Source organism: Octopus bimaculoides, chromosome 5, assembly GCF_001194135.2.
Source record: "Octopus bimaculoides isolate UCB-OBI-ISO-001 chromosome 5, ASM119413v2, whole genome shotgun sequence".
NCBI lineage: Eukaryota > Metazoa > Mollusca > Cephalopoda > Octopoda > Octopodidae > Octopus > Octopus bimaculoides.
The window spans coordinates 11,720,472-11,725,995 of record NC_068985.1 but is presented as its reverse complement, the minus strand read 5'-3'; positions in this window follow the sequence as shown (position 1 = coordinate 11,725,995).

Genomic DNA, 5,524 nt, shown 5'->3' with positions numbered 1-5,524 from the left:
ATATATATATATATAAGACAAAATGAGATAACAAAGCCATGGCTGTGAGGAGTTTTAAGTACATTTATTTGGAAAAATATATAGATATAGTCTTACAGCTGTTTCTGGGATATTATGGATATCCCTTCATCAGAGACGATGTGAGATGGTTAAACGTTTGAGTTCGAGTTAAGGAATTATTATGGAAAAGGAGATGGGGAATATAGAGGGAAATAAGAGAATGCAAGTAGAAATAAAATATGAAATATTGTAGTTGCAGTTCCAAACATCAATTATATATAATTCTCATTTGTAGGACGGTGTTATTGAAGATTCTGACTTTTAGAGTCTTGCCCAGCTTATGAGACGAGGAATACTGCTTAGTAGAAGGAAACATACCTAATGGCTGCGATGCCTAGGGCCATGAATGAACCATACTAGGAATATTGTTGCCATGCTAAAAGATATCCGAGTTCAGATAATTCGAGAACGGATCGGAGTGAATGAAGAGATCGAAGGATATTGAAATCAAAAGGTCTGTTGAGTCAGACATGTCACAAGGTTCACAGAAAACAGATCGACTCATGATTTTTTAAGAGATATCTTAGTGGTCTGAAAGGGCCACTTGAAATACCTCAACGATGATGGAAAGATTATTTAGTGACTCGATTTGTGCCAAGAAGAAAAAGAATACCGCAGTCAAGAAAGAATTGGATCTTATTGTGAACAGCGATGTGTAACATTTGGTATTCTGGTCAATACAGTGATACGGGGATAAAATAACTCTGTTTTTTCACTGCACAATCATGTGTATAGACTTGTATATTTACATTGAGATTCCTCTATAGCTCTATTGGCAAATATCATAAAAAAAATTTTCGCAGATTAGATCAGAATAATACCGAAATATGATTAGGGTTTTATCTTTACTTGTTGAAGGAAAATAGATAATGTTGAACATTGACATTATTTTTAATATCTTTAAACGAATTTTTGGTATCCATGTAGGTGCTGTGTCCGAGTAATATATTTGCTTAGACAATAGTATTTTCCCTCGTAAGAAAATTTACATGCTTGCATGTATTCAGATTTATTCACCTGTCACTATATTTTCATGTACGGAATGCGTTATGCGTTACTGTCGAGGTGAGAATAAGAAAGAAGCATACACGTGGTCGTTTTCAGTAATTGGCGAAAACAACGAATTTAATATTTCCGTGTTATATTCATTTGAAAAATGAGTGAGACCGGACCGTGTGCTAAACTGCTCTTTGCGTTCTGTATTCTTTTGCTTGTTTCACTCATTTGACTGCGGCCATGTTGGAGCCCCGCCTTTAGTAGAACAAATCGACCCAGAACTTATTCTTTGTAAGCCTAACTTACGGGGGCGTAAACACATCAACATCAGTTGCCAATCAATGGTGGGGAACACATACAGACACACAATTGCATACATATATATATATACATATATATACACACATATATATATATACACGTATTCGCCAGGCTTCTTTCAATTTCCATCTACTAAATCCTCCCACAAGGTTTTGGTCGGTCCGAAGCTACAGTAGACGACTTCTGCCGAAGATGCCACGCAGTAGGACTGAACTCGGAACCATGTGGTTGGTAAGCAAACTTCTTACCACACAGCCACTCCTGCGACTACTGTTGAAGTATGTTAAAGTGTTACTTTTATAATATGTAGAAAACTGATCTGTATTACGAAAAATGTAAGAGTACATATTTAGAACAGAGAGAAACAATTAAAGATGTCAACCAAAAATTGCTTGTTAGTACCGCCAGCGATCTAGAAAGACATTTATCGGTCTCACATCGTGGAAGATAAATGAAGATTAAGTAGCTAATTTTCTGAAATTTCATGTTGCTGTATCCACCAATCAAACCGATCGCATTTGCTTACCGGCGTTTCTTCCAATTTCAGATGGCAAACAAACACACAGGCATACACACACAGGCACACACAAATATGCAAACAAACATGACGTTCACACATACACAATCGCACACAAATACACACATACTTGCATACAAATCCAAACATTCTTCTCATACACACACACACACACTTTGGAAACAAAATCTCACGTAGTGTGTTATTCTGGAACAAACTTTTTCACTCATACCTACAGGAATCAACGCGCAATACTCTACGAAACGGAAGCCATCTTCAAATGAAAGCTTAATGTCTTCAAACAGAACACAGTCGCATAAATTTGTTTAGCAAAAGAATTGGTAGAAAAGTCAAGGCTGGAAAGAATTTGATTATAAATCTCCTCGATTAGATCTTACTAAAGAATTCACACACCTGCAATATTGTCGCGAAATAGAAAAATAGCTCTTAGTTCTCGTCAATCAAGCAACATAAAGAGATGGTTGCTACGACTTTTAATCTGATTGTTCAAAGACAGACCTCTGTCCGCGTAACCACTCAGTCTCTATCTCCCCCCTCTCTCTCTCTCTCTCTCTCTCTTTATCTCTCTCTCTCTCTTTCTTTCTCTCTCTCTATCTCTCTCTTTCTTTCTCTTTATATATCTATCTATATTTTGCTATATATGTATGTGTGTTTCTTTGTATGTATTTACGTACTTTTATATTAAAGCAATCTTATGGAAATGTGTAGCGGTGTATCCAATATATAATTGTAGAATTAGCAGTATGAAATGGCAGCAGAGTCGTTCTGCGATCGCTTGACGTTCCAGGTATAGAACACATATCTTCTTGTCAAACACAACTGTTTAAATATGCGACGAACAAGTGAGGTGCGTTTCGGCAGGATAGAATTTTTACATTTACCTGGTAAAATTGATTTGCAAAAAGTAATTCAAATGGCCAGCCTGGTATCATTCGGTGTTACAATGAATCTCCCTGAGAACTACATTAAGAACAAATAGTGTTTGTGGAGCGTTCAACCAATTTGATGTTAATTACACGAGCAGGCTCTTCCGTTGATCGGGTCAACTGGAACGCTCGACGTAACAGAGTTCCAGTTATCCTTCAATGTGAGTGATGCTGTAGCTGACCTTATCAAGTCGAGCTGTGATTACAGATTTTTATACTGAACAAAATAACTGCTCTTCAACATCACTAATGCGAAATGGGTGGCCTTTCCTTTATACAACATTGGTAATGTAGAGAAGTTGTTGCATGCATGGGTATTTGGCAGTCATCTTCCAAAAGTCTTCCCAAGGCCTGCACATACATGTGAAGATGAATGATTATATTAGATTGACAGAGTTTGTTATATTACAGTAACAAACTGTATTACTAGGGAATTTGGATGCTTGGTCAGAAAAGAATATCAATGTACATAGCATTTATCATGGCGTCCATGAACGGTGAACAGATATTAGATAAGTTAGCCTCAGTGTGGAAAGCTAGTTTCTATATTTGCCAACGCTAAACACACTCAATAACCGAATGGATGTTTTAAAGCAGATAATGGATAAAGTTAACGATCTAAATACGAAAAGAGAAATGTTGATGCTTGGTTTTCACACAACTAACAAATTTCATCCGTAAGGCTTTTCGTCGCCTCCACGCTACGCCAGCAAATACGTAGCCATGATGTCACGCTATGAGAGCGATCCACAATTAGTGACTGCAATGGAAAATTGCAACCACACAAACAAGCTTGATTGTAATATTTCTCTCTCTTAGGTGCACAGTTCATAACAACCCTTCAGCTTCCCATGATATTTAATATTTAAGCACAACTATCGTTCATCCAAGAATATATTGGACCTGTGAGCAGCGATTTCAAATTATTATTCATTGACACAGTTCTATATTTAAGAGATGAGGAATTCTGTACATTATTTACATTCGACGGATAGTTGTCCTCATTTTGTTTGTTGTTAACACAACGTTTCGGCTGATATACCCTCCAGCCTTCATCAGGTGTCGTGGGGAAATTTCGAACCTGGGTTCTCATTCCTAAGGTATTTTTCGATGTTATTATTATTATTATTATTATTATTATTAGTGTTCAGCTCACTGCTTGGAATCGAACTCGGAATCTTGGTTTTAGTAGCCCGCGCTCTTAATCACTCCACCATATGCCCGTGGCATATTATTTATTGAGATATACAAAAACTAGTTTCATTCTGCACACGAAACTACAGTCTCACTAGTCACATGCCTGAGACTAAGCTAAATTTACTCCTCAAATATATGTATCGAAAGAAATACATTTCGTTACATATTTTAAAAACAAAATTTCTGTCTGGTCATTCATATGGTTTCAACATTATTCAAAATAGAATCCATTAAATTAGGTTTTTAATGTAATCACATACTTTTTGACATAGTTTAATACAATACATCTAAATTAGATAGTAGCATAACATCATAAAATATTTTACATATGTGAGTGTGTTTGTGTGTGTGTGTGTGTGTGTGATAAAGGTTGAAGCAAATTCTCTTATGAGTGATAAATTTATTAATCTATTTCATGAATACCAGGACATGAGAGAAAATGAGCTGAGCTCTGAATGAATTTGAAGAAACGACATAGGTAAGTTTCTGAAAGTTAGGTATTAAATTATTACGAACAACCTACATTGCAATCGTCTGAAAGAAATAGTGAATGGTATGTTTTAGATAAAAATTAAAAGTTTTGATATTAATAAGGAAAAACAATACACTTAGTAATGTTATGGTAGTCTTAAGATTCTTCTAGCTAATTTAGCGAGTTCCGAATTGAGCAATGTAAAGTTTGTCTGCATAACTCAACCACAAAATACGGAAATATCAAGAATGTTTCCAAAGAAATCCTACAACTACGACTAAAATGAAGAAACGAAAGAAATAGTTTAAACAAAATAGGATATAAAACAATTCAGCAATAAGACGCAGGGTCTACAAATATAGGCTAAATATAGGCTTAAAATATAGGCTAAATAACAGATGGCATTAAGTATTCAAAATATACAAGGAATTCGGCGACATAGATGCGTATATACAGAGGCATATATATATATATATATATATATATATATATGTATGTGTGTGTGTGTGTGTGTGTGTGTGTGTGTGTGTGTGTGTGTGTGTGTGTGTGTGTGTGTAGTGGGTTTCTTACGGTCGCCTTGAATCGACAGATAATGCTATACAAGGATTCATATACACATAATTACACAGCCACATGCTTATATGTGTGTCTTTATGCGCGTCTTTTGTATGCTGGTATGTGTGTGCGCGCGCGCGCGCGCGTGTGTGTAGGAGTGCGGCAATGTGTCTGTACGTATATTACATACAGGTTTCTTACTATTGCAATATCCTCGACAATAGTAGATCTGTTATGCGGACATTTGACACCACTGACACCACACTTCCCTCGCAGTCTATTTTCGGTGCACACATTATTGTTGTTGCTATTATGGATGCCAAGGCCTCGTTATTTTACTTTTCCTGTTATTCTTTTTATTGTACTCACATTATTATTATTATTATTATTATTATTATTATTATTATTATTATTATTATTATCATCGTTATTATTATTCTTATTATTATCATTATTATT